The following is an 11,273-nucleotide window of genomic DNA, read 5'->3' on the forward strand; positions in this document are numbered from 1 at the left end:
TCCTTTGAAGAGAATAGCTTTCAAGGTCTAATTTTATTAAGTGAATTGTAAGTTTTCATAAGCTATAGGCATAAATAAATTTGATACCGCAATCATGGATCTACCAAAAAACTGTGATTTTACGTTTTGTATAAATTAAATCAAATTTAAATTGCTTAAAGAGCCAAATTGTTGTACTTGTTCTTTAAATTTTTGCATAAATAATAAATAAAATTGACCCAACACTTTTAGATACCTCCATTACAATTCTATTTCTGCAATTCCTCCAGCAACCTTTGAAAAACTTTCTAATTTAGAAACTTTGTAATTTAATTCTCTATTCTCTTTTCTTTTTGGTGCTGCAGCTAAAATAATTATATTCATATATGAATTGCTACATTCTGTTTGAAGATGGCTTGACAATAACAAACTTACTAACATTGAAGATTATTATTTCAAAGGACTTTACAATCTTAAAAAATTGTAAGTCTGTGTAACAAAGTTTGTTCTGTTTATCATTTATTAAACTTTTTTAAAATTTTAATTTTAACTCAAAACAAAATTAAAGTAAATTTTATATACAAAAAAAAGAGCTCTCCATAATAATTCCATTAGTCAAATTGCAGACTACGCATTTAGAAGTTTAGTCAATTTAAAAACATTGTAAGTTTGGTTATTTGATCTTTTTACATTTTCGAGTATTTTAAAAAAAAAATTTTAAAGATGGTTGCACTGCAACGAACTTACAGCACTAAACAGCGCCATGTTTATTGGACTTGAACAACTCGAATACTTGTAATTTATAATTTTTATAATCTTTCTTTTAAAGTTTTTTTTAAAAACTTTATAATTACTAATCTATTATGCTTGAAAATATTAATAGTCAAAGTATTATAAATATATAAGTAAAAATAATTGATACCATAATAAATAGTATAACAAAAATTATTATTCATAATATAATAATAATAAATTTTTTAATAATTTAATTCTTAAATAATTAATAAAAAGTAAACAAATAATTTAAGAATGAAAATGTTTATTTGTATATAATCATAACATTGAAAAATTTCTTAAATTAAGTATAAATTATGTTTTTTGACTTTCTTTATAATTTTTTTTTAACTTGTTCCTTTTTGTTCTCTGTTTTCATTAAATAATTATTTTTTATAAATGATTTAAATAAAATTTGTGTTCTGATTTTTTTTTACTTCTTTTTTTTTAAAATATTTATTAATTAATTTAGATATATTTTATTTTTTTTTATTGGTTTTATATTTTCTTTTGAAATTTTTCAATTGAAATTGAAAGTACTTAAAACTTTTGTTTCTAATTTTTTATTGTAAATTTATGTTTAAAATTTATTTTTTTTTGTTTGTTTACTGATTTCTCTAACCAAAATAATAATTTGTAACTAAATTAAAGACTTTTTCTATACTTTCTTTTTGAATTTTTAAGTTTTTATTTACGGTTTTTTTTAAAATTAATTATTATTTGGAAATAATTTGCAAAATTTCTTTTTTGATTTTTTTGTATATACATCAGAAAATTTTCTATTTTTTAGTTTACTGTTTTCTTTAATATTAATTTAAATTATATAAATTTAGTTTTTCTATTGTTTTCTTTAAAATAATGAAAAATTGTGTTCTGATTTTTTTATTTACTGTTTTCGTTTAAATAAATTATAAATATTAATTCGAAATGAAAATAATCTAAATTTGTATTTTGGTTTTCTTTAAAATTTCCAAATTAAACTATTTTTTTCTAACTGATTTTATAATTAATTGTAATAATAAAAAATTAAAAAAAATTAAGATTTGATTTCTAATTTTCTTGACACTTTTACTGTTAAATTTTCAATTTTTAGTTAAAACAAATAATTGATTTTCATATTTTTCATTTTTGAAATTTTTTTTTTCTTTTTACTTAATTATTTTTATTAAATAAAAATGAAATTACTTAAAATTTATTTTCTGACTCTTTAAAAATTACTTATATTCCTTTTGTAAACTAATTCTAATTTAAAATAAAAGTAATTAATCTTAAAATAAATTTTCATAAATTTTAATCTTAAATTTTTCTATTTTTTGAGAATGTTTTTTTTAATAAAAAAATTGATAATTATAAATTAAAACGGAATTGTTTATGATGTTAATTTTTAATTAAATAGAGCGCTCGGGGATAATTTAATAGGCTCGATAGCTGGGCACACCTTTCGAGACTTGACTCAATTAAATTATCTGTAATTCATTTATAACAATTGGGAATTTTTTTTAATTATTTTAGCACATCTGAGAAAATTGGTAATTTACATATAAACTTTTTATTATTTTAAAATTTATTGTAAATTTTATTATTATAAATTGTTAATTATTATTTAATTTATGACATTAACAATTTAAATAAAAATTTTATTGATAATTAAATAAAACTTTTCACAAATGAGTTTAACTTTTAAATATAAATAAATAAAAAATCAAAGAAGGTTAAGTGGAAATCGAGTCACTTCCATTGCGAATACTTATTTCAACAACTTAAACAATTTGGAGGAACTGTAAGTGAAAAAAAATCTTATGTCTAAAATAATCTAAGTAAATTAATTTAAAATAGATTAGTAAAAAATAATTTTTCTTTCAACTTGAATAAGTTATTAAGATAATTTTTTTATTTAATATTTTTAATAGAATTTTGTTATAGATTTATTATAATTTCATCACTATAATTACCATAATATATAATGATCATAAAGTTATATATACGCCTAATCCCATAAGAATTTAAATTTAAATTTATTAAAAACGTCACAATATTTTTTTTATAACAAAAAAATAATTTAATTTTAAATATTTCTAATTTAATTTTAAATAAAATCTATAAAATATATTTAATTAGAAATCTTGACAACAACCCTATAACTGAAATTGAGCCCCATGCCTTCAGTGAATCTTTCAAATTTTATAATTTGTAGCGCTACTTATAATAATTTGAAATTCTCGCCGCTGCTCATCTTATTTTTTCTAAAGAGTCATTAGTCTAAACGGATCCTTTTTATGCTCCTCACGAGAATTCTACCATAATCTTCTCCGTTTTCCTGATAACTGGTGTACAAAGAGTAGAACTCTCGTCGAGTATACCCCATATCCTTCTGATTAAAAATATATAGAAATGCCGTTAAGAACGAGTTTAGAGAAAAAGCATTTTACTATTGATGTAAAGAAAACAAAATATTACAGTAAAAAAGAAATTAAAAAATAAAGAGCTTTTCGTTAAATTAAATAAATCACTTCTTTTTAAATAAAAGAGCATCCCTACTCAAGTTAGCAGTAAAAAAAATCGCAGAATTTTATTTCTATTATAAAGTACACGTCAATAAAATCAGGTTACAAACTCCTAACATGCCTATAAAAAGGAGTTCATAAAAAATATAAAAACTATAGTACCAATTTAGCCTATATAATTTATAAATTAAAAATAGCATTAACCAATTTTCTCTGCTCAAATAGTGTTAGAAGGTAGTAAAATAATTCTAAAAAAACGGAAATTCGAAGAAATTATACAGCAATGAAACGTCTACAGAGCCATAAAACCAAGTTTACATGGTTGTAGGTAGCAAAACACGAATTAGCACTCACTTAAAATATTACTGCTAAAGTAACCCGTGGTTTTACTGTTACCAAGGTAAAGTTAACTGCTTTAAAAATATTAATGCACACGCTTTGCCTATTGGTACAAAAAACCGCAGTCACGCATAAAAATTCAAAGTTTAGAAGAAAACAAGATTACTTTAGCAGTTATTCTACCTCAAAAGTGAATACAATCTTTTAGTATCATAAAGTATTGTTTAGCGAAATAACTCCAAATTTTAGATTAATTTTATAAATTCCTTTTTATAAATTATTGTGCAAAAAGGAATTTTTGCTTTTAAACTGCGCCTTGTAGTACTTTGATAAATTCTTCAGTTTCCAGCCACTGCTTAGCAAAAAGAATTTGCAACACAAATGTACCCAGAATAAGTAAAGTTTATAGCCTTTATACTATATAGTACCTAGACACATTAAACACCGCCCTACATAGAGAAAAAAATTATTAATTTTCTAAGGGGTCGTTAGTCTGTTCAAACGAATGACACACCAATTTAAATAACTAATAAAATATACTAAAGATTTTCTCAATAGCATTAGAAGAAAGCTTTTAATCTTAAATTATCCAGAATTACCACTAACTTTAACTAAAGTAGTAGAACCAACTGGTATGTAGACGAGCGAATTGCAAGCACAGGAAAAAAATAGTCTACGCATGTGGAGTCTTGGATAGCATCACGACAGTGGTCGTTTTCCTTCGTGTTGGGAAGAAGCCCAGAGCCATTGCAAAGTGGCAAAACAGTAAAGTCGGCTAACTTTTTTATCAGATAAATATTAATTAAAAATAAATGATCAAAAAAATGACTTTTCTTTGAAAATGAAGAAGCTGTGGTGGTTACTAATTGTTGACATTAATGTTTTAGAAGACTACTAAATAAAGCACAGTCTAAATTATCATACTAACCTAATTGTTACGCGTGGTAACTTATTTAGCTTGCATCATTGTGCATGTTGCCATGTGCGTGGACATTGAGGTGTCAGCGCGCGATGATTGTTTAGTCTGCGTACTTTTCATCTATTGTTTCGTTTAGGTTTTTAAACATGTCTACCCCAAGCAGCCTTTTTGCATTTGAAGTCGCCAAGAGAATGGCAGGAAACCACGTTGAAGCAATTAATTCAGGACACTTATGAACAGCGGTCTGCTAGAGGCTGCAGACAAAAACTGAAGCGGCTGACCTCGTAATAGCGAATATGACCTACTTACGGAGCTAACTGTAATCGATGGTCAAGAAAAAAATTATTTTTAAACCTAAAAAAGTAAACAAAATTACATCAAATGCAATATAAATAGCAATTTTTAATTATACTTATAATTACATTAACTTAAGGGTAACAGCAATTATAACAGTTAATATAATAACCTCATATCTATTAAAAGGATAACATTAATACTAAAACTATAATTGTTAACAGCTACCCCACTTAATGACTACTTTGGCTAAAATCCACATCCAACGTCGCCGGAGCGCCATTGAACTCAAAGTGTTAGACAAAAAGTGGGCTGCGCTGCCCCTGCTATCGCGAGCAAAATCGAACTATCTTCTGCAAATATAACCTGAGCACAGCTCTTTGGGGGAGAATACCGCCATTTCAGTTGGAGTGAAAAAAAAAGCTGCCTTACTTTATAAGACTCATTATAATAAAAGCATACCGCTTTTACAATAAAATAATTTTCCCTGCCCTTGACAAAAAATATCACACCGTCCAGGAGCTTATGCTTGACAGAGTATTATAACGCTTGCCTTATCCATTACCTAGAGAAAAGCCTCACAGTTTTTAGTATGTGGAGTCTATTGTAAACTCGACGCTTTTAGCCTAAAGGAGACCCTCTTTCGTGCACAAAGTATTATTCCTATTTATGAGGAGTGAACCCACATAAGAGTGAACCCACATTCTTGGCGCTGGTATAAATTTTATTAAGTTTGCAATGCAGAATGTATGCACATAATCAGCAAGGTCGGAAAATGAAAACTGTACCGATGGGAATCAATTCCGTGACATGGATAACACGAAATAATGCCCTGGCTGAGCAAAGCTGGACAACTCAATTTGGTTGCCGAAATATAACATTTTTTGTATTTATACACAAGGGTGACAGAGTTTTTTAAAATTAACTATTATTATTCACTTGCAAGTGATTACTTACAGCGCAGCTACCCTTTATTGAAATGAGAGACGAAAAAAACATCAGGAATATTAACGGACAACTAACTACACCAAGTATATTAGAACAACTCTCTTATTAAGTTCGGCACTTCTTCCGGACAGCGTGATAAACAAACTAAAAACTTTGTGTTCATGGCCCCCACACAGCCCCGACGGTTCATTAGGTTGAGTACCAGCTCCCCAAGTGTGATAAACTGCAAGTTTTATCTGATAGCAGTGCTTCCCTCATTCAAATGACCACAGCGTCGCAACGTGCCGAGGACAAGAAGTTGCTATACCAATCCGGAGAAGGGCTAAGTTAAGGCAAATGCAGAAGTCCGGTAGCAAGGTAAAGGCCTTCTTTTGACACTTTATTATTACAAAAACCACCGGAGTTCGCCTCTAAATTAAAGGTGCTAATTTTTTAGAAGTTTGTATTGCCTTCTTACAATCGCTTCCTAGTTAATTTTATTTTGTACAAGTACTTTTGTGAACCCTTGTTCGCTCATCTCCAAGAATAATGAAAATTTAAAAAATTGCCAAAGCAAATCTAGCACTGACTAAAGCCAGCCACTGCTACTAAGTCAGTCACTAAAGTAACATGCTTAGCAAACGATTTGTAAAAAAAGTTTTTGTGGGAAAACTTATATTTCTTCTCTGCGATAAGTGAGGGAGGGTCACCCCTTACACTTTTTTTATATTGTAGGAATTACAAAAAATTTGACCTGTAAAATAGAAAACGAAAGAAGAAATGCGTTATGGCCGGGCTGTTTAACGCAAAGGCTGTAAGCAGGCGCCATCAAGGTTTTAGAAAGTTAAGTAGTTTTACTAGAGTCAATAAGAAACTGTTAAGCTGAGTGACGGTTGCCATAGATGGCTGAATTTAGTTTTAGACGAAATAGTAGCGGTGAACTATCTTCTGATCAAAATTTTTTGATTTAAATAGAGTACGTTAGGCCAGAAAATTTATAATTTTAGTAACGTGCAGGTTACTAAGCGATTAAGAGCACCATAAGTTGCTCTAAGAAATTAGATACAAGATTATTTTTTTTTCCAAGTAGCTCGTAGATAGTAAAAAAGAATTGAAGCTTAAAAGTTGATGTAAACTTCTGAGTAATAAATTCAAAAATAGAGTATTTATTTATAGCGAACCTTCCTTAGTACAAACGCCAACGAGAATTCTATGACTTAGCTTGCTCCTCCGAGCCTTAATACCATTAATTATATTAAGTTGTTTCGCAACCAATACATTATATAATTACTCACAACCACAGAGGTTGGTATATGTAATATTATTATTAAGAACACTTAAAATTTTAAGACAATTTTTGATAATCCAAACTTTGCATATTTCTGAGTGACGCGGAGGCACGGAGCCTATAACTTTTTTTTTTGCTGAGGAAGATAAGTATAAGTCCAAAGTCGAAATATCTTAAAGTGTAATTTTAGTAAATTTACCCTTTTAAAAAATTTTACCCGAGTATTATACGAAAAGCGTGTAGGGTTAGTCTCATTTAAGCGAGTGTAGTTCTAACGGCACTTTAGTTTTACTAACGCTGATTATAATTTTATGCCCCGTAAAGAGGTATATATGTGTAGCGTGAAAAGGGGAATCTTTTCGTCATTCCCTTTTTACTAACTTTAAAGGAATTATGTAAGCTGAAGTTTCAGGATGCTCTTCTAATAATTATATATTAAATGTTAATCACTACAGTAGCTAGTGTCGACAGAACGGAGCATAATTCCTAAAATTGTTATTCCTCTACTTTTCAAAGTTTCTGCGTTGTAGAGCATACGAAAAGAGTAGTTATCTTTGAGTTGTTAAGACACTGAATAAAAGTTGGTATGCCGGTCGAATTGCAAACAGTTCTTAATTCTGATACTTGCCTCCTTACTCTTGCTTCAGTGGTGAGTGCAAGTTTCATTATTCGTTAATTGCAAAGCTTTTTTCCTCCTTCCTCACCGTTTTTATCTTCCACTTATTTCTGTATCTTATTGTGAGTTTCTAATGGTTTAATTCCGTTAAAATTTTTTGACGTTTCTGTTTAATAAAGGCCCCTAAGTTATTTACTCTTAACTCCATACTGGCTGAGCCTTCGGTGGAATATCTTCAGCGTTAACTTTAAAACTTAAATAAGTGTATTTTTATTAAAGACCCTCACGCTGAATTAGCCCACGCAGTTTCCTTGCATAGTTGTAGTATTAAACAAGTACTTGAGGATTCTTTTTCTTTTTTGTTAAACTTAATTTCCTAAAAAAAAAAAATTAGTTAAAAGTTACTTAGTATAAAATGACTTCGATACTACGGTTTTGAGCAGTGTAAATATTTTTCTTTAGCTTTGGAGTATTTTTACTGTTGTTTATAGCGAATCGGTGGTAGTCAACTTTTAATATAGTTAAAGCCTAATGTGCTTACATTCACCTTACACAGTCACCCAGATTATTCGTGTCTACGATAAAAATTAACGAAAGATCCAATTGTTAGTCAAAAGTATGCCTAAGTATATATAATTAGTCTACAAGAACTTTTTAAAGAAATCAATGTTATTCTCACTGCTTTTTTCTATTTATATTAAAAATCTGTTTATTACTAATATTAAGCGTTAGACTCTCCGCTGACGAATTCGAAATCAACTGCTTTGAACCTCGATCCCTTTAGCTTCTAATTATTCTAAACAACTATATGCAAAGTGGGAACCGAATTCAAACACAGTAAAGATACTCTCTTATATACTAACAAATAAGAAGTTTTCGAATAAAACTTAATTTTCTAACGAAATCAGTTTAGTTTGGCTAAAAGTGGCTAAGCATCTAGGAGTTACGCTACAAATAGCTCAATTAAACAAACACCCACCTAAAGATAGAGTAATTTATACGTTAATAACAAACTTTTAGTCTACATTGTCATAATATAAAATTAAGGGGGGGGAGTGCTCAGTATTAACCTAACCCTAACCTAACGCCAAAGCCAAAAGCTGTATATAATAAATGAATGTTCTACTTATACAACTTGGTTCGTGGGCAACTCACAGATCTTACAAAGGCGTACCGTTAGCAACGTATTCCGGGCAATTACCCACGAGTATTTTAAAAAGATGGAGAATTTTTGATTAACATAAATTCCAATATATATCTAAGGTCAAGCACGTTTTCTTAGTTTTAAAGACGTTTCACAGTATAATTGCTAAGAAATTGACTTAAAAAGAAGCAGTGTAAACACATCTCGTGTCGTAATTAATCTTGTTATAAAGATTAATAAATAAATAATTTAATACCATAGCTGATGAAAAAAAAGGGTAAAGCTGACGACTACAAGAGCTATAGGGGCAAAAATAATTTAATATATTTATACACATATATGAAAGAGAAATATTTTCTTAACGTTGTTCATCTACCTGTTCCGTAATAGGCACTACAGTTTAATTGTAAGAATCACGCATTGCGAAATTTATACTTCACATCAAGTAAACATACGTACAAGTTTCTATAGTACCTTTTTAGAAGTAATTAATATAATGCTGTGTGAACACTACAAACGCGTAAAATGTGTAAACAAAATACTAAGTACTTAACGTATCCAATCAAAGCACAGGACAAAGTCACTGACTGATAACTGATCCCTAAGCAAACAATAAGTAATCTGAAATGTTAAAAGTTGATATTTTTATACAAAAACAATCTTTAATTTTAGATGCAGTTAATAATTTATTAATGACTCAATTAAGCGCCTCCCAACACGATTCCACTAAGGGAGTCAGAGAGGCAATACTCATCTAGACTGTCCACTACACATAATTTCTTTGTAATATTTATATTTTTACAATGAAATTATATATTTTTTACAAAAATTTTCTTAAAATTTTAATGAATCTTTTGATTTAACATAGTGTAAATAAGAAAGGTGTACAATAAAACTTTAATAATTAAATGCCGAAATAAAGACTAAAATTTTGTTTTTATTTTACAAAGCAAACAGTGATACTTAATTTTTATAGTTTACAAGCTAAACTCCCAGAAGAAAATTAAGTGAACAAGTACAAGTAAAAAATTAATTCTACTACCAAATTTAAATAAAAAATTTAAAAACTTTAAATTAAAAAATTGCTTAACGCACAGATTTTACCGCCTCGGCACAAATCTATTTTAAATAAACAGTATAAAAAGCTTTAGGATCAATCACAAAAGTCAAAGCTGTATATACAAATTTAACACTTTCAGGCTTCCAGGTTTGACTTAATATATATAAAACTAACAGTCTTTCAAATATTTCATTTTTATAAAAAATTAAATATTAGTGACTAACACATAATAATATTGTCTAGGTCACTATAAAAAACCTGCTCCTCTTAAAAATAATTCCAACTGTTATATTATAAAGTGACATAATAAATAATAAAAATAAAAAACTTTATTAAAAATAAAAAATTATAACGAAGTAAGCACTCCCTTAACTAGACGAATTGCGGAAAGTTCTAACTAAAAAACCGTAAAAATTCTATTAAATAATTTGGGGTAGAGTAGTAAATGGAGTACCAAAACTAGAATAAAAACTAACCTTAAAGTTAAAAGAAGGAACAGGAAACCAAAGGAAACAAAGAGGAAAATATTATGTTTCAACAAATGAACGCAAAAGTTTAGTTTACGCCCTTTTCATATAATAAACAAATTTTACAGTATAAACTGAACACAGAAAAATGTTGTAATTCCTAGAAAATAAATAGTATCAAGCTAAAAAATTCGAAACCCCCCTTTTGACGCTTCATTAGAGTGCTGAAAGGCAAAAACATCATTTTACGAATAACTATCTCAGTTTTTTGTAATAGTTTTCTAGCTGTACCAGGGAAATAGGAACTTTTACCTTGAAGCTGGGACCACGTTATCAGGTTAGTGAACGAAGGAAACACTCCATAACACTAACGAGAGGTTAAACAAAAATTACGTAACTACACCTTTTGTTGTATATTTAAAAAATCTCAAAATTGATTTATTTACTTGTAAATGACTCATCCTGGTGCTTATCGAGTTAACCACTTCGAATACTCGAGTCCCAGTCAGTCAGGTGTAATAGCATATATGTTTCGCCATTCGCATTTTGCATAACCGAATTTTCTGAGGCCTGAATATTTGACTTCTCATATCAAAATGTATATATTGTTTTTCTCTGATGCTCTTTTCTTCTAAACTTCAAAAAAAATAAATATAAAAAAAATCTGTATGAAAACGTACATAAAGATGTTAACTTTTCATCAATGACATGCACGTGCAGTTTTTACACATTTACTGTTCGTCTCAAAAATTGATTCTTAATTATAGTTAAATCGGCCAAATTAGGCGTAGAAATAAGAATTTGGCGCTCCATTTTATTTAAAACCAATAATTTATTTGTATTCGTCATCCTTAACAAGCCATTTCTCGAGGGTTTATAAAGGGGCGAGGGTGACTGGTGCCCGGGCCTTTGGTAGAAATTTTTCTTTTGCGGCTCTGCTTCTGCTTTCTGCTCGCGCGCTT

General features: G+C 28.7%; 1 long non-coding RNA gene across 1 annotated transcript; it reads left to right on the forward strand.

Annotated features, from left to right (window-relative positions):
• Positions 1–570: 570 nt before the first annotated feature.
• Positions 571–2,197, forward strand: LOC135122333 (uncharacterized). The gene is made up of 3 exons (XR_010279337.1): positions 571–642; positions 703–774; positions 2,150–2,197. It is a non-coding gene; the product is annotated as an uncharacterized LOC135122333 (long non-coding RNA).
• Positions 2,198–11,273: the final 9,076 nt, after the last annotated feature.

The sequence above is a fragment of the Zophobas morio genome, unplaced genomic scaffold (assembly GCF_036711695.1).
Source record: "Zophobas morio isolate AGI-343-1 ecotype UQ-CSIRO unplaced genomic scaffold, CSIRO_AGI_Zmor_V1 ptg001108l, whole genome shotgun sequence".
Lineage (NCBI taxonomy): Eukaryota > Metazoa > Arthropoda > Insecta > Coleoptera > Tenebrionidae > Zophobas > Zophobas morio.